Below are 18,544 nucleotides of genomic sequence, written 5' to 3'. Positions count from 1 at the left end.
ACATTGCTCTGACAGCTCTGCATCAGTCGAGCCCCTTGCGAGCACAGCGCCTGAGCTTTCTGCTTTGGCAGGTGAGTGAGACTCTGCTGCAGGCCCAGAGATTGCAGCTGGGGACACACATCCAATTGGCAAGGACCCAAACTCTCCACAGTCCAGCTGAACACCTGGATCTGCACAGGGTGTTTTGTCTGTCCCATTCTTCCTTCTTGATTGGCTGGAATTGTGCAATTGCACTTTCTTCCTCCTCTGGCAGTGCCACGAGTGGGCCAAAGCTGGCGAGTGGGCCGTGCTCCTGAGGCAGTGCAGTCTGGAGCTGGTGGATGGAGAATTGCCCTTCTGCACTGCCAAACCAGAGCAAAAAGCCGTAAGTGGGACTTTGTGTCTCTAAGAAACTCCTGGCAGTTTCAAAGGGAATGTGCAGCTCATTCCCAGTGAGAAGGAAGGTCATCTTCTAAAGGATATGGGTTTTGACAGAGTTTCCATTTCCAGTCCTGCTTGGAGCTGGAAGGGCACAAAGCAGTTTCCTCTTGCTTCGACCACAATTTAAAATCAAAATATTGGAAACAATCACCAAAAACTTTTTAAAAGACTGCTGAGTTTAGTAAGAAGGATCCATGCCATAAGCACATGTACAAAGTAAATTACTGAGTTCTGTTTCAAAAGATCAGTTGCCTCTTAATTCAAAGTTAGAGAAGATTTTTAACTGCACACTTGGGTTTTGTTTTATCTTTCACATTTTATATAGTTTTTTCTTACTTCTTACGGGCACACAGAGGGAGCAGCAGCAGCTGCCTTTGGCCACCTCAGGCTCCAAGGCCCAAACTCTGAGCAGCCAGGGCTGGAAGAGACTGGCAGGATCTGATCCCTGACTCTGGGCCAGGGCTGCACAAATGACCCCACAGCAGCAGCAGCAGCAGCAGCAGCAGCAGCAGCAGCAGAAGCACATGGAGCTGACTTTGAGCACAGCCCCTGCCCCTCTTCCCTCCCGTGTGCAGCGGTGTCACAGCAGACTGAGGCACCTGGGAGCCCCCAGTGGCAGCAGGGACTGGAGATGGCAGGCCTGGGCTCCTGGAGGCTGTGCAAGGAACAGAGCTGGGCACTCCCTGTCCATGGGGAGCTTCCAGATGGAAAAGGCTGCTGTGCCCAGGCAGCCCCAAGGGCACAGAAAGGAGGCTCTGGAGCACTGGATCTGTGCCAGTGCCACAGTCCTGGGCAGCAGCCAGCGAGCCCTGGGGGAACAGAGGGCACAGCAAGAGGGACAGAACCAGGCAAGGGCAGAGACTGGAGAGAGCCAGGCCTGGGAGCAGGAGCAGCTGCTCCCTTGCACTCTTGGAGAGAGCTCTTGGCTGGTTCAAAGCGCTGAAAGGCGTGAAGGGCAGAGAGGAGGCCACAGCAAACAAGCTCCTGTTTGCACAGCCTCCCCTCTCCATGTCCCAGAAGGAATTGCATGGTCTGTGTTCTTCTCTCCGAGCCGTCTCGTTCAGCATGAGCAGCTCAGCACCTGGAGCTGAAGGAGCTGAAGCCACAGGCCACAGGAGCTGGGCAAGAGGGAACTTTTGGAGCAAAGGAATGCTTCTAAAATAGACCCAGCTGAATGCAGTGGATAGAATCATGGAATCACAGAACACAGAATCCTTTCCAATGGAAAAGCCCTCTGAGCTCAGCCAGTGCAGCTGGGCACCCAGTAGTGCCAAGCCCAGCACTAAACCACGTCCCTCAAGTGCCAAGGCCTGGACACCAGCCCTGAGTGAGGCCTGGACAGCAGGCCCTGAGCCAAAGGTGGCCTCTGGATGAACCTTCCTAACAAAGGTTATCTTTGTATCTGCTCCCTGATGGAATATGCATGGTCATTAGCACTGAGATAGATGTAGCCACTCATTAGTGAAACATGGATTGACCTTTGTGTATTTAGAAGCCAGACAAGGCCATGAAATCTGACATCTGGCCTTGTTTGGGGCTGTATGGTCAAAGTCACCTCCCTCAGTTCCTCCTTGAGCCCTGGCCAGGCTTTGGGACGGACCCAAGAGGAGGATGAAAGCAGATGTTGCCACACTAGCAGTGCTGTCAGTTTGTTCATTCAGCACTGTCAGAGCTGGGCCCTCTCCCAGCGGGGTTGGAGCCTCACCTGGGGCTGGAGGCACCTGCAGGAATTCCCAGTGCCCAGGAGTGGCTCTGCAGCCCTTGGCTGTGACAGCTTCCCCAGCTGCTGTGTGGGTCTGGGGGATGGTAAAGGCTGAGGGTAAATGCTGCTGGATCTTTCTTAATCACTGCAGGCAGTCTTTGGTGGGGATGATTGGGTGCATTGCTGAGCTGCTCTTTTTGTGATTCTTTGCTGCTCTGAACTGCAGGAAATGACACTGATTCCTTCAGCTGGAGTCTGTGTCTTTGGTGCTGACCCTGCCCACTGGCAAAAAAAAACTGGCACAGTTGTTCAGTGTAAATGTGAGGAATCCGTCCCATCAGATATTGCCAGCTGGGAAGCCCTTCCCTGGAGTTCCCTGGCTCTGGAGTGGGCTGAGGTTGGAGCCCTGTGGGAGTAGTGGGGCAGTCGGGTAAAAGAAGCTGCACCCCTGGATGTCTTCAAATGCATCCAAAAATTGCATATGGAAAAGGAAACAACCTTGTGGGTTTGGGCAGACAAAGATGAATTTGTTGAGAGTACATAGGAAACAGCACCTTCAGAAGGAGCAATTATTGTTGGAATGCTCCCACATGGAGCAAGAGAAGAAGGTTTTAATCTTGAGCTCAGATGCACTTGTGCAAGTGAAATATCAATATAATAAATAAGTATATACATATTTATAGGATAATAAGACCTTCATGTTTATATTTATATATTTATATATATATGTCTATATCTACGTATCTATATTTCTATATCAATATGTACATATAAAATAAGAATAATGTGAAATAGTGCTGACAATACTAATTTGGTATCTTTGGCTGCTCAGGGATGTAACACAAAATACCCTACAGAACAGGATTGGCCAGGACCCTAATGTCAGTGGTCAACTTTGTGAGATTGTATACAATGAAAAAAGGAGGAAGGGAGGAAATTGGCTATTTTTACAGGGTGTGCTGATACTGTGATGCAGAGTGCTTTGTCTGTTCCTGTGAAAAATACAGTGATTTTGCCTGCAGGGTTTTTCATGTACCACACTATCCACAAGCTGCAGGATTGGTTGAATGGGTGAAGGGGTCGTTAAAAGAGCAGTTGAAAAAATGAGGAGATGGGAACCTTTGCCCATGGAGAACACATCTCCCAGATGTGTTCCATGCCCTTCACAATGGCCAACTGGGGAAATGGAACCCCCTGGCTGTGCACGGCTGCCCCCAGTTTGCAAATCCAGCCATGGGCAGTGAGACTTGGGGTGCCTGGGAAATTGTTCTGGCTGTGATGGCCCCTGGCAGGGCCAGCCCAGAGGCTGCAGGGCTGGGCCTTCATGCATTGGAATTCATTAGTATAAATTCAAAGCAAATGAGAGCTGTCAATACTGAAACAGGAATTCAGATTGCTCCAGGACACTTTGCTTTGGTAACTGCTCCCTTGGAGCTTGGCCTTGCAAAGTGTTCCTGTCGTAGCAGGAGGAATTGATGCAGAATATCCAGGAGAAATTACAGTAATTCTGTTAAACAATAATGAACAAGATTGGATTATTCAACCCCATGACAGGGTAGCACAATTATTGACCTCAATCTTAACTGTGTTATTGAAAGAATTGTTAGGAAGGTTGTAGTTCATTGTAGGTCTCAGGACTGATCAAAGTACCAAGGCCTGAGCAGGCTGTGATCATGGCCTGAACAGGCCCTGAGGTAAAGTTCACCTCTAGAGGAACCTTCCAGCCAAATGTTATATTTGTATCCAATCCTTAAGGAAGCGTTATTACCAACATAATCAGTGTATGCGTTCTTTGATAAAACAAGGATTCATCTTTCTGTGTTGAGAAACCAGACCTGGCCCCATCTGGCCTTGTTTGGGGCTGAAGGATCAAAGTCAACTCCCTTGGTTCCTCCTTGAGTCCTGGCCAGGCTTTGGGAGGAACCAATGAGGAGAATGAAAGCAGATATTGCCACAAGTAGCAGTGATGTCAGCTTGTTTGTTTAACAGTGGAAAAGCTGTGTCCTCTCCCAGTGGGGTTGGAGCCTCCTTGCCTGCAAAGGTGGAGGCATCTGCAGGAGTTCCCAGTGTCTGGGAGTGGCTCTGCAGTCCTTAGCTTCCCCAGCTGATGTGTGGGTCTGGGTGATGGTAAAGCCTGAGGGGAACTGCTGATGGATCTTTCTTTAATCACTGCAGGCAACTTTTGGTAGTCATGACTGGATGGATTGCTGAGCTTCTTTTGTAATTCTTTGCTAATAATGATGTGCTTTGTTGAGCTTATCCTTTTGTAAATCTTTGCAGCTGTGCATGATATAAATGACACAATTCCTTAACTTGGTGTCTGTGTCCTTGGTAGTGACCCTGCCCACTGGAGAAACAGGGCCCCCTCTTGCCTAAGTGTTCCCTGGGAAGGCAAAAGCCCTCACTCCAAAATTCCCCCCTTCCTCCTTGTTCCCCCCGGTTCATACCCTGTGCATGATGTGCTCTGCTCTGGGCTATGCCCGGGGTCAGTTGGGGTCCCCTGTCCCGGCTGTGTCCCCTGCCCAGCTCCCCCACAGCCCCAGCCCCTCCCCAGCGTGGCTGGACGAGGGGCAGGACAGGCCTTGGCTGTGCTGCAGCTCAGCAAGAACAAAACCATCTCTGCGTGCTCAGCCCTGTGCTCAGCACCCGGCCCAGCAGTGTCTCAGTGCCAGGGGCTGTGCCCTCAGTCCCTGCCGGGGGTTTCCATGGCAACTGCCAGGCCAGGTGACCCAGGTGTCCCCCCCCAGTGCCGGTTGCCATGGAAACAGTGCCCAGCCCTGCCCCTTTCTGTCTGGCTGACCTGGCCTTTGGCCCTGGCAGTGCCGCTGGCTGCTGGTTCCTGGTGCCAGAGCGGCCAGCGCGGCACAGGGCAGGTGGCCATGGCACAGCCCCCAGCAAGGGATCCCCTCTGCCTCTGGGCACTGACACCAGCCCTGAGCAAGGGACCAGGGCAGCTTTCCAGATCAGCAAGAAAGAGATTTAACTGACCTAGCCCCAGTCCTGAGCCCTGGCGACATCCCTGGATGTGACTCCATTCCTCAGCTGCTCTGAGTCCCAGGGCTTGGATGGGAGAAATATTGGGGTGGGGGTAGGGACAACATCTGAGTGATTTTCAGCCATGAAGGGTCTTGATGTTCATATCTGTTCAAACTGCATTAGGAGGTGCTGGGGGTCAATATCAATTGGACATTGCTGATCTCAGTCTATGAACAGGAGAACAAAACTGAACAGGACAAAACAATTCTCTCTTCATTGTTTTCAATATAGTAGATTCACATTGAATAGAGTTGCGAAAGCTGTGTAATTAACCACAGAAGGATTAAAGACTTGAATTATTCCCAAGGGCTTGTCTTGTTTGGGTGTTTAGAAGAAATGTTTATGAGCTTTTCTCACTGAATTCCTGAACTGAAGAGCCCAAGAAAGAAGTGGCCTGTGGAGTAATAAAATTCATCAGTAACCTTCAAGTGGCTGAGAATCCATCCCCATCAGAGCAGCAATGAACAGAAATGGGCACAGCTTTGTGGCTGCCTCAGCTTTGGCCTGGGCCCTGGGCCTGGAGCAGGAGCAGCTCTTGAGGGCCCCAAGGCCGGGGCTCTTGTGCTGCCCTGGGCAGATGGGATGGCAGCAGGGGCTGCAGAGCTCTCAGCACCTCAGCCCAAGGGGAGCAGGGCAGCCAGGGAGCCTCTTTTGGCCTTGGCCAAGCACCTTCCCCCATGGCTGGGGCTGAGTCCTGTGGCAGCTGCAGCTGCTGCTGTGCCCTTGCCAGGGGCTGAGGCTGTGGGGCAGTGCCCAGAGCAGCCTGGCCTGAGCAGAGCTGTGGGGCCAGAGCCGGCTGGGCTGGGCTGGGGAGAGGCCCTTGGTGCTGCCCAGAGCTCAGGGCAGCTGGCAGAGCTTGCAGAGAGATGGGCTGGACTCAGAGAGCCTGGCCCAGAAACCATCAGTGTCCATCTCAGCCTGGCTGAGCGTGCAGGGGCAGGACTCAGGCCAGGCCTTGTGGGGCAGGGCCAGCGCCTGTGCAAGGCATTGCAAACAGGCAAGTGGCCCAGAGAGGAGGCTGCTCTGTGCCCTTGGTGGCATGGACAGAGCAGGGAGGGGGCCCAGGACATTTGTCAGCGCCAGCCTCTGTGCCCAGCCCTTGGCAGCCCTGGCAGCAGAGCGCAGCTTTGGCCTGGGCTGAGTTTGGCTGTGGCCCAGCTCCATCCTCCTGCAGGGCTCAGGGCCTGTTCCCGGCCATGGCCAGCCCTGGCTGCCTCTCAGATGGCCCAGGGGCCGGCAGAGCCCGGGGCAGGGCGGTCTGTGCAGCCCCACAGATGCCACGGGCTCTGCAGGAGCTGGCAGAGGCTGCCCAGCAGGGAGGCCATGGGGCACAGAGCCCCAAGGCTGCTGTGGGCACCACGGCACGGGGGCCGTTCCCAGCCGCAATGCTGCTGGCCTGGGCTGGGCCTGCACAGGGGCTGGGCCACCATGGCGTGGCCAGCACAGGGCCACAAAGGGGCCATGCAGACGCTGCCAGGGCTGACAGCAAGGCCAGGCACACAGAAGCAATTGCTGAGCACGGCCTGCGCTGGCCAGGCCTGACTGTGCCAAAGGCAGAGCTCAGCTGTCCTTGGGGGCTGCCGGAACAGTCCAGAGCCCAAAGAGCCTCCATGGCTGTGTTGGAGACCAGGGCTACAGGTGGGAAATGCAGGGATGCTGAGGGATGGGACAGGATGGAATTCCAGCTGACTCATCAGCTTGCAAGGGGCCAATCTTAGCTTGGCACCTCAGGGCACATCAGCCCTACAAGTAGAACTGCCTGGATGAACAGAACATCAGAACAACTGATGTCTGCCTGGAAAGGAGCACAGGTTTTATTACCTGTTGTGTCCTCTGAGTTAGATGTACTGCAGAAATACCAACAAGACATTCTCAGGAGCTCAAAACAACCAAACAGCCATTACTGAGAAATTTAGAAAATCATTGAAACTTTGGCAAAAGATTTAATATGACAGTCAATCAACAAACACTTCTCAAAGCATTAACTTGGCCCATTCAACTTCAGGAACCCAAGCCTTTTCAATTTTAAGTTAATCAAAATTTGCAAGGGGAAAGAAATAGAAGTAGACACAGAAAGAGAGAAAGAAAAATAAGATATAGAGAAGCACCCACGCCCGGATTCCAGTGTTGTTCAGACGAAAATTCCAAGAGGAGGTAGGGTCAAAATGTGTGCTTGCCTTGTGGTCAGCCTTAAATACCCCTTGGTCTTCCTGGGCCCTGCCCCCAGGTGGGCATTGGGGTCATTTGGTCCTTCAGGAGCTGGGCTGGGGGCTCCAGAGGTGGCTGTAGAGCATTGCCTGTGCTGTGCCAGGCGCTGGCAGACACTGCTGGGCTGGGATAGAGGCTCTGGGGGGGATTGGGGTTGCAGGGCAGGGCAGGGCTGGGGTTCCAGGGCAGGGCAAGGCTGGACCTGCCCCTTCCTCCCCACACATGAAATGATTCAAGCCAACAATCTCCTCCAGTTTGTCACAATAGGCAGCGCTGGAGATGGAACCCAAATTTGGCCATGGGCACCTGGCCGAGAAGGACAGTTCCTTTCCACAGGACAGAAAGCACAGAGCCTTCCCCAGGGTTTTGGGGACAGATGAGAGGTGACCCTTGTGAAACCACTGCCAGACAGATTTGTCCTGGCAATATTGCTGTGGGAACAATCCCTGGATATAAGGAAATTTGGAGGTGAAATCCCAGTTCTGGCCATGGGCGCCTGGAGGACAAGGACAGTTCTTTCCCATATGAAGGAAAGCACAGAGCCCCAGTGTTTCAGCAGCAGATGAGAAGAGACCCTCAACATGCCAAGGTCAGCTGGACCAGTCAGGTGGCCCACGGGAGGCCAAGCCAGCCAGACCTGTTCTGCCTTCCCTTGGTTTTGTGGGGCCCTGACGTGTCACAAGAGTGTCTTGGTTCCATGGGGTCCCCCAGTGTCACAATGGCCCTCAGGTTCCTGAAGGTCCCGCAGTGTCTCAATGGTCCCAAGGATTCCACGGGGCCTTGCAGTGTCACAATAGTCTCTGTGGTTCCACAGGCCCCACAATGTCATGTCACTCCTCTGTTCAGTGAGGCCTGCACTGTCACAATGGACCTTTGGACCATGGGGGTTTGTGGTGTCACAATGGTCTGCTTTGGCTCCACAGTGTCACAATGGACCACTGATGACAGGAGGCCACTCTGTGTCACCCTGGAGCTTTGGTTCCATGCAGCCCTGCCGTGTCACAATGGTCCTGCTTGGTTTCTTAGTGTCACAATGGACCACTGAGGACAGAAGGCCTCGCAATGTCACAAAGGCCCCTTGGTTCCATGCAGCCCTGCAGTGGCACAAAGGCGTCTTGGTTCCATGGTGCCTCACAGTGTCACAATGGTCCCTTGGTCTCACAAGGCCCCACAGTGTCACAATGGTCTCCATGATTCCATGAGTCCCCTCAGTGTCACAATGGCTGCCTGGTTCCATGAGGCTGTGAAGTGAGTTAATGGTCTTTCCACGGTTCCATGAGGCCTTGCAATGGCACACTGGATCTTTGGTTCCATGGAATCTCACAGTGTCACAATGGCCCCTTGGTTCCATGACACCCCCAAGTGCCAGAATGGTCTCCAGGATTCCATGAGGCCCAGCAATGTCACAAGGGCCCCTTGGTTTGATGGGGCCTCTCAGTGTCACAAGGACCCCTACATTCCATGGAGTCACACAGCATCAGTACAGTTCCCCTGGTTCCATGAGGCCCAGCAATGTCACAGTGCTCTCCATGATTCCATGAGGCCCCACAGTGTCACAATGCTCCCTTGGTCTCACAGGGCCCCACAGTGTCACAATGGTCCCTTGGTCTCACAGGGCCCCACAGTGTCACAATGGTCCCTTTGGTTCCATGGCCCTGTGCTGCTACATTCCCCCCTCCCCTTCTCAGGCCACCCTGCCAGCTGAGAAATGCTCCCTGGGCCTCGGCCTTGGCCAACAGCCCCTGGGCTCAGCTCCTCTGCAGCTCATCACAAACACTGTCTGCTCCAGGCACTGCTGCTGCCCGACCAGCTCCTGGTTCCTTTAGGAGCAGCCCTGGGACCTGTTTGTGTTCCCTGAGTGGCACAACATCCCTGTTCTCACACTGCCAAAGAAAGCTGCTGATGCCAAGTGCGGCCAGGATGAACCATTGCTGGGACTGAAGCCCCTCTCTTGGGGCCCTGCAAACAGCGCTCCAAAAGGAGCCCTTGGAGCTCTCCTGGGCCAGCCACTCCCTCTGAGTGGGGCCTCTCCCAGCCGGGAACTCTCCCGTTTGCTGCACTTGGGGATCCTGAACAACGACGGAGCCTGGGCCGATCCCCCCACTCCTCCAGGCTCAACCCTTCACCCGCTGGGGAGATGCCAAAGGATCCACAGTGAGCATTTCCTGCCCTCAGGGGAATTTCTTACAGGTGCCTTGCACTGACTCTTTGTGTCTGTGTGCACACAGGAGTGCCTATGCTGAGGAAATGTGGCAGAAATGCTGCACTCTGAGGGGCTTGAGTGCCTTGGATAGCTGAGTCAGTCAGGCCTGCAAGGAAGGGTGAGTCACAAGCTCTAAACTATGTTAAATGCTCCTAAGGGTTGTTCTTTTACTAAGTAATGAAGTTTAGTATAAGTTATAAGATAAGTTGAATATTGTTAAGAGTTATTCCACTGTGAAATCATTAAGTCCTAGGTTATAAGTAAGGTTAAGTACTGTCAAGTGCTGTTCTTTTGCTAAATGCTGAAGTCTAAGGCATCAATCAAGGTCTGTTAAGTTTGAGCTCGGCTTAGCTTTTTGGCTGCATTCCTTTTATCCTTGCCCACACTGTCCTTTAGTCACACACACATGCACGCACGCACACACGGAGAGTTCATGGTTCATTTCTGGTTTTATTGCCTGGATTCTGTTTGGTTTTGTAGTTGCTTTGTTTCCTTGGTGTACCTGAAGTGCCCAGTCAGGAACAGAGTGACTCTTGCCAAGGAACTTTGGTCTTCTGTCCCTTAATATTAAATCTGGTTTTGGCTGATCCCTTGCAGGGGTTTTTCAGCGCTCTCAAGGCCTCGTTTGTAACAGAGTGAAGGAGCCCTGGCCCAGGCTCTGGCCCTGGGGGACACAGGGACGCTGCCGGGATGTCCTTGTCCCCCTGTGCCACCCCCAGGGCCCCGTCCCCCTGTCCCTGTGTCAGGCTCTGGGGTCGATCTCGTGGAACATCCTCTGGGGGAGGCTGCGGGGCCGGGGGCGAGGGGACCCGGGGGGACAGGGGACCCCCTGTGCACGAGCAGGGTTGGACTGCTCTGGGGGGAACTGTGAGGGGGGACGGGGCAGAGTGACCTCCCCAGTGACCTCACACAGCCCCTGTGATGTCACACAGCTCCTGAGATGTCACACAGCCCCTGAGATGTCACACTGCCCCTGTGATGTCATACTGCCCCTGTGATGCCACATAGCATCCTTGTGAGGTCACACAGCCCCTGTGATGTCACAGGCTACCAGTGATGTCACACAGCCTCCTATGATGTCACACAACCACTCTGTTATGTCACACAGATTCCATATGATGCCATTCAGCTGATATGTGATGTCACAGAGCAGATTTGTGATGTCACAGTTTCCATGTGATGTCACAGCCTTGTCTGTGATGTCACAGCCTTCTTTGTGGCATCACACAGCTGCCCTATGATATCATACTCTATGTCACAACACACGTTGTGATGTCAAAGAAACACCTTCTAGGATGTCACAGCTGGCTCTGTGATGTCACTCCCCCCTCAGTGTTGTCACACAGCCCACTCTGTGCTGTCACACAGCCCCTTGCTGACATCCCAGCTGCTCTGTGCCTCTGTGACACAGCCCCAGAGGTGCTGCTGTGACACAGCCCCCTCGGGGACATGCCACAGCCCCTGCCAGTGCTGAGCCCTGGTGAGCTCTGTCTGTGCCCTGCTGGTGTCCCTGAGGGGCCCTGGCAGCGTCCCAGCCCTGCTGGGCTGTGCACAGGAGCTGCTCCTGGCCAGAGCTCTCTCTCTGCAGTGCTGCCCTTGCCAGGAGCTGCCTCTGGGCCAGGAGCCCGGCCCAGCTCAGCAGAACAGACACAGCACAGGGACTTAATGACTCTTTGGGCTTTGGTGCTCATTGCATCAGACCCAGTGCCTCAGAGTGGGCTAAAAGAAATTCTCAAGAGCTCAAAGTGAGATTGAAACACTGAAGTTTCTTGTACTTTAAAAAGATCCCTTTGAGGGACAGGACTGAGAAAGTGTCCCCAGGTTCCAGGGAGAGCAGAACACTGGAGGCAGTGATGACAGCTGGGGACAAGCAAGGCAAAGATATCTCTGTGCTGAGCACACCTGGACGTGTTTCAGGAATTGAAAGGGCCAAGGCCTGAGCCCCAGCCCCTGGCCAGGCAGATCCTGTCCCGCCCTCCTTGCTCAGGGCTCTTCCCGGGATGGGCACTGGCATGTGGGCATGTGCAATGCCAGGGACAGGAGCATGGGGCGGCCCCTGCCAGGCTGCTGAGCAGGGACGAGGAGGCAATGAGGCCCCAGGCCTGCAAGGGTCACTTGTCCCCTCGTGGCCTCAGGCCCATGCCCAGCAGCCATGGCCAAAGTGCTGCCCATGTTGGCTCTGGCAGGGCTGTCTCGCAGCTGCTGCCCATCCCTGTGCCCTGTGCAGCCCAGGCTGTCCCACGGTGTCCCTGCCCTGCGCCTCTGTCCCTGCAGGCTGTCGGCATCCCCCGGCTGCCCCACCTGGCTGGGCCCTTCCTTTGCTGACAGCTCTGCCTCCTGCCTGCCCCTGCCTGCCCACACAGAGCCTTGGGCTGCTCCAGGCCCCTGCTGGGGACGTGCTGCACCACAGCCCTGCCCTGCCAGGGAAATTCCTTTCTGCTGCTGCCCAGGCTGGGCCTCCCCAGCTGCCCTTGTGCGGGGTGCGGAGGTTCAGGGATATCACACCACAACCAATATGATCCAGTGAAGCCAAATTTATTATCCCTAAAAAGACTATATTTATAATAAATCTCTACTGTCCACGTGTCTCTAGCTAATACATGATTGGTTAATCCTAGCTGTTTACACATCTAAATTAGAATGCTGATTGGATCACCTAATTTTTCACGTGTCTTGCTGTCGTCTTCTGGCCCACTCATGGTTCAATTTTTTCCTTCTTTCCCAAGCTTGCTGTCAAACTTGCTGAGTCCTGATGACTCTTCTTGTATTTTTCTCAAGGATATACCAACCCCATTTCTGAATATGTCCATTATCCATTGTTTGTGAATGTGTCCATTGTCCATTAGTACAAGCAGGTTGGATTGTGCATCGGCTGAATATGGCCCTTGTCTAGCAAGAACTCCTCAATCTGCAAAAAACTCTCAACAGTTCCCCGGTTTTGTTTTTGCACAAGCCAGACTGATTTAAAAGCACGCTCAATTATTTTCTGCACAGCAAGGCACTACAAGCAGAATTGAAAAAAGAAGACAAAGTATCATTATGCCAAAGGGTACTAAATCCTTGAGCCAGCCTGTTATTCCCCAGGATTTTAGCCACTCATCAAAAGAATTCTCAACCACTGTGAGCTTTTTCATATTCTCCTTAAGCAATGACAATTGCTTGTCAATAGATCCAGAGTGGTCAGAGAGATTCATGCAACACATCCCTTCAAAATCTTCACGCTCATCTCCTTGTGCTAGCAACAAAAATTTATAGCAGTTCTATCCTGTAACACAGCATGGTGTATGCTACCTACATCAGTGGTAAGCTCATTCCGGATTGCAGATGTAATGTTCATTTGTTTTCCTGTCCAACAAGCCAATCGTTTGAATGATGTAAGGGCCTGTGATGAAGCTAATCCTGGTGTAAAAAGTGATGCCAGGATAACCGAAGGCCAATTCCACAATTCTACATTATCCTTGCAGTCTGAGCCTAATAGATGCTCACTACATTTTGGACGTTGGAATTTGTGCCTGATGTCAAGCATCTGTTGAATGCTAGGGGCAAACAGTGTCAATTTCCCAAACTAGCATGGTCCCCCTAATCCTTTCTGAGGAATTGCAGGCCAAGCTTTATCTCCACCAAAGAGAAACAAAAGTAGAAAAAAGTTATTGCAGAAGCTATTGTAGAAGGGACTTTTCTCTCCAATGATGTAGAAGCTTTTCTTGTAGTAACTAATGCTGCAAGTAGAGTTTGAGAACCTTTCGATTGGAAGATTTTAGAAAAGATGAGAGCTGCATTTTCACAATTTGGTTGAAAATGCCAACTTGCACAGTCACTTCTGCAGTATATTTTTCCATCTAACGCATTAATTCCAGCTGATGAGTATACCCTAATAAGACTTAGAATGCTACCCCATCAGCAGGTGATGTTTCATAAAAGCTGGGAGGAAAAGTGTGCTCAAGAAGCTGCAAGACCTAGAGTGCAGGGTGATCCTCTGTATGGTTCAACAGCACAACAGTTACTTGGCAAAGGGCCCGGGGCTACTGCCACTGCCCAGGCTAGGAGCATTGATCAAGTCTTACAGATGAGCCAACAACTAGCATGTAATGCATTTCTTGCACTTCCAGATAAGTTACACACTATGTCTTTTACACAGATTTGTCAAAGAAAGAATGAAGACTTTGATAAATTTGCAGACAAATTGCATGAAGCTATCTATAATCATTCTGATTTCAATTCAGACACAAAGATACAATTGGATGGACTTTGGGATCATTTCTCCATTCCAAATGGCTTTCCCTTCAGTCACAAGAGCCTTCCATCTCTTCCAAAACTTGCCTGCTGAAACTCTTCTGCTCCCATCCAAATCAGTTCACTACTCCAGCATAACCCTTGAAGCACGGACAGATGACTCTTCAACTAATTATAGCAGAAAAGAAGGGTATTTATTGCAGCCGTGGTCACATGTGAACTAGTTTCCAGAGACACGTGCAAGGAGTTGCATACTCCGGCTCTCTATTTCTACAGAAAAGGTTTTACATTAGGTTTCTAAGGACCCATAATACATAATTATTACCTGCCTGCTTCGCATTTTTAACAGCTGAATATCTATTACAGCTGCGCAATTGTATTCCCTTAAGTGGATTGGTGGGATTTTGAAATGAGGGAGTGGTTGTATGGGAGGAAGAAAGCAGTCTTCCTCATGGTGAACTCTCCTGCCATGGCCAGTTGGCAAGACCTTTTGACCTGCTGCTCATGGTCCAAGCCTCTCCTAACTGTTCAATTATTCTTAAGGCAAGGTCTTTCTATGGTCTCATCTTCTTCGCAATTGCTTCCTCTATCCCTGTCACTCCTAGCTTTATGTTCCTAATATATTTGGTACTCTTTAACTAAGGCACATGATTTCTGCTACCTGTATTACTAACTTAGCTTCTTACCTCATTTTAAAATCTTAACTAAAATATGCAATCTTCTACTATCCCAATTCTATTCCCAGCTGGGCCCTTCACCCATCTGCACTTTTCAATTTTCCTCATTACATTTTCTGCTAAGCCCTTGACTCACCTCAGGCACATCTCCGACTGCCTCTCTCCCAGCAGCTCAGAGCTGCATTGCACAGCGCTTGCTGTGCACCACAGAGCACAAAGCAGGCTGGCCTGGTGGGCCTGAATATTTCTGCCAAACACTCTGCATCTCACACCTTTGCTCTGGCTCAGTGCAGAACTGCAGGGTTGCAGGCGCTTCCTCCCAGAGCTGCGTGAGGCGCTGGCTCCTGCAGATGGGCCCTGCCAAGCTGTCCCTGCCTCACGCTGGCCTCGCTTCCCTGGCACAAGTGCCGGGCCTGAAGGAGCTGCCCTGTGCTCCAGCCTGCCGAGCAGCCCGGCTCCCTGCCCCGGTGCCCAGAGTGCTGCACACACTGCTGGCCTTTGCCAGGAGTTGCAGGGCAGCCGGCAGAAGAGGAGGAATCCTCAGGCAGCCCAGCGGCCCACGGCTGCCTTTGGCCTTTCTCTGCTCCTGGGCACACTCCAGACGGCCATGGCCCCCAGGCCGGGCTGTGCCCAGCACGGCTGCGCTTCCCCTCGGCAGCAGCCAGCTGCCACCTGGGCTCTGAGAGCGGAGGATTCGCCCGCTCCCAGCAAGAGGCACCCAGGGCCCGGCTGCTGCCTCTTGCAGCTCCAAGGGCCTCCTTCCAGCCTGCCTCTGCCGGGGCTCAGGCTGCTCCGGCCTCTGCCGGGGCTCTGCTGGGGCTCCAGCCCGGGCAAGGCCGGGCCCGCTCTCACCTCACAGGCGCTGACAGCTCTGCGCCACAGGAGACCTTCCCGAGCACCCTCTCTGATCTTTCTGCTTTCTCACTTGAGCAAGGCTCTCCTCCAGCCAAAGAGATTATTGCATTTAGGGATACAAATCCAAGTGGCAGGAACCCCAATGCTCTCCAGTCACAGCTGAAGGCCTGCATCTGCACAGGGTGTTTGGGCTGCCTCATTCTTCCTTTGGTTTTGCCTTCAAATGCCATTGCCCTTTCTGCCTCAACTAGAAATACCTCAGCTGTGCCATAACCAGCCTGTGGGTCATATTCCAAAGACAGTGCGGTCTGGAGAGGATGAATGAAGAGGAGCCCTCCTCACTTATGAAACCATACAAAAAAAGCCATATGTGTGACTTAGTACCAATAAAAAACAATTGGTAATTCAGAAGGAAATGCTGAATTTTCTGAAGGGGTCAGAAGGAGGAGAATCTTCCAAGTGAGTTGATGTTTCAGAAACTTTATTAATTACAACTCTAATCTATAATTCTATGCTACAAATCTCTTTAGCAACCCTACTCTACAATCCTACTCTAAATTGGTAACAGAGATAACATCCTTAACTGATTGCTATGTTCTCGTCTCCTAGGGTTAGGGCTAGGATTAGGCTTAGGCTTAGGTTTAGGCTTAGGCTTAGGCTTAGATTTAGGTTCATGTTTGGGTTTAGGTTTAGGCTTTGGCTTAGGCTTAGCGTTGGGGTTAGGGAAAGGGTAAGGGAAAGGGTAAGGGATAGAGATAGGGATAGGGTTAGGCTTTGGATTAGCATTTAAGGTTAGGGTTAGGTTTTAGGTTTAGAGTTTAGGGTTAGGGTTATTCGTCTTCTTCACTGAGTTGATGACTTGTGCCAGGATGAATGGTGGCTTGGCTGAAGTTACAAATGGATGCTGTCCACCGGAAAAAAAAAAAAAATAACAAAGAACAGTGAACCATTACTTTCCAAGCTCATTGCTTCAGGGACTCAATCAGGATACATCAAGTTCCTGGAAAGACCCAGAAAGAGGAGCAATGGGACCATCTGCTCCCCAGTCATCCCCAATGTGCAAGACCTTGCCATCACAGGCAAACCTGGCCCAGAATCCCACTCATCTGTTTATTGTGATGTCTTCATCATGCTGGGATTTTTGCCCTGCCAGTGCTCTAGAAATGGTGCTTTCTGTCCCGGGGTTTTCTTCCTTTCAGGAAACTCCAATGACTCACATAGGTCCCTGCCTTTGAAAGACAGGCACTGTGCTGATTCCCACAGGGACAGAAAGCAGTGTCTGCCTTTCCATGCCCTGCCCCTCGTGTGCTGGATGGCACCTTCCTTCCCAGCAGGGCCAGCCCAGTGGCACTGGGCCCTGCAGTTCCCTCTCTGCCACACAACCTGGCAGTAACCCTGGCACAGTTCCCATCTGCTTGAGCGTGCCAGGCAGCAGATGGGGCTGGGACAAGTCCCTCCCAGCTGTCCCTGTTTGCATGGCAGAAACCTCTGAGGGTGGGCTGGGGGGCACCAACCAGGGCCCCTCAGAGGCTCACAGTGAGCCCCCCACAGCCCCTCCTGCCCACAGTCAAATCTCTGACCCCTAGGCTGGGACTGGCTTCCTTGGGTTCCTCCACCACCATTTCATGTCTCTGTACCCTGCGTTGCTCTACTTCAATTTTTTTGCCATTAGATAAAACTGAATACTCCACCAAATCACAAAAGAGGGCAACAGACACACTCAGAGGACAGAGCACCTCTCCTCACAGGAAATGCAGAGGGAGCTGGAGTTATTCAGTTTTGTGAAGGACAGGCGCCAGGGAGACTTTATTGCCACTTTCCAAGACTTCACAGTGGCTTTGAAGAAAGTGCGGGACATCTTTTTTAACAGGGCCAGTTACAATAGGATATGGACAAATATGTTTAAACACTAAGGGCATCAAATCAGAGTAGGTCTAAGGAAGAACTTGTGTACTCAGAGCATGGGGCCACACTGGCACAGCTTGCCCCAAGAGCTTGTAGGTGCCCCATCCCTGCAACCATTCCGGCTCCGGTGACAACAGGCTCTGAGCAACCTGATCTCTTTAAAGATGTCCCTGCTCATTGCAGGACACTTGCACCAGAGGACATTTACAGGGCCCTGCCAGCCCAGCCCAGTCTAGGATTCCTCACCATTTTCATTTGAAGAGCAGCAAGAGTGGAGGTGAGGAGGAAGGGGGCTCATCTGCTGCCTTGGGCTTGAGTGGAGGAGGAGCCCATCCCTCAGAGCCTGTTTCACCTGCAGCCCCTTCACATTTTACCTGCAGGAGCTCCTTGGCAGACCAGCGCTGCTCCTCGTCTGTCTGCAGGCAGCAGCTCAGGAAGTCACGCAGCAAAGCCGAGAGGAGCTTGGGCTGCCGCAGCTGTGGAGTCCCTACTGTGGCTATCAGGTATGTAGCCTGGAGAGAAAGGAGACACCAGGCTCCACCTCCTGCTTTCACATCTCTAAGGCTCTCCCAGATCCCTTTGTTTAACCTCTGTTCTTCAGTGGCAGTTTCTGCCCTGGCACAGACCCAGAGATGACTTTCCTTTACCAACCAAAAACCCAAAGCCCGATGCAGCCACAGCTTTTCCACCATCCTGCAGATCTTGCCTTGGCAGCTGATTTCATTGCCTGACCTAGTTAGTGGGAACTACATCAGCAAAAGGACATTTGCTTCTCTGAGGATTCATGCCAGCTTGAGATGGTTTTTGGAAGAGGGACTTTGCTATACTAACTAATTTCAAGGGTTACTACATGAAAGGCATCTCTGCAGTGCTTGTTGGTCCTTTAAGTGCACGTGCTCTAGAACAAAACTCATCAAGCTTTTTGTGCTGTTCTTGAAAACAATGGGAATTGGAAGAAAAGAAAGGAAATCCATCAGTTAATACCCAGGTAGGAAACCAAACATTTACAATCTCCTCTTCACCACAGACACATTAAGATGCCTGCACAAATGTATTGGGATGAAAATGCCTGCTTGGGCACACATGAGCCACTTGCAGCTCTGTCTCTCAGCAGTCTGAAAATTTCAGCTTCCCATTTTTGCAGCCAAAGAAAAATGGTCTAGGTCAGAAGAAGGAGAGGTTCCATCCATATGGACACCCTCTAGTCATTTGGCTGCTCAAGTCAATGCATTAATGCTAGGCCCATGCCAGAAAGTGCCAGGAAACAAACAGGAGGTTTTGGCAGGCTCTCCACATCACCAGGCT

The 18,544-nt window shown here is 51.9% G+C and overlaps 1 long non-coding RNA gene across 1 annotated transcript; it reads left to right on the top strand.

Annotated features, from left to right (window-relative positions):
* Positions 1-9,436: 9,436 nt before the first annotated feature.
* On the top strand, positions 9,437-17,701 carry LOC134427785 (uncharacterized). Its single transcript, XR_010030232.1, has 3 exons — positions 9,437-9,520; positions 9,595-9,687; positions 17,620-17,701. It is a non-coding gene; the product is annotated as an uncharacterized LOC134427785 (long non-coding RNA).
* The last annotated feature ends 843 nt before the right edge of the window (positions 17,702-18,544 follow it).

The sequence above is a fragment of the Melospiza melodia genome, chromosome 21 (genome assembly GCF_035770615.1).
Source record: "Melospiza melodia melodia isolate bMelMel2 chromosome 21, bMelMel2.pri, whole genome shotgun sequence".
In the NCBI taxonomy this organism is placed as follows: domain Eukaryota; kingdom Metazoa; phylum Chordata; class Aves; order Passeriformes; family Passerellidae; genus Melospiza; species Melospiza melodia.
Note: the sequence above shows the minus strand (reverse complement) of the source record. Positions and strands in the feature narration are given on the sequence as shown.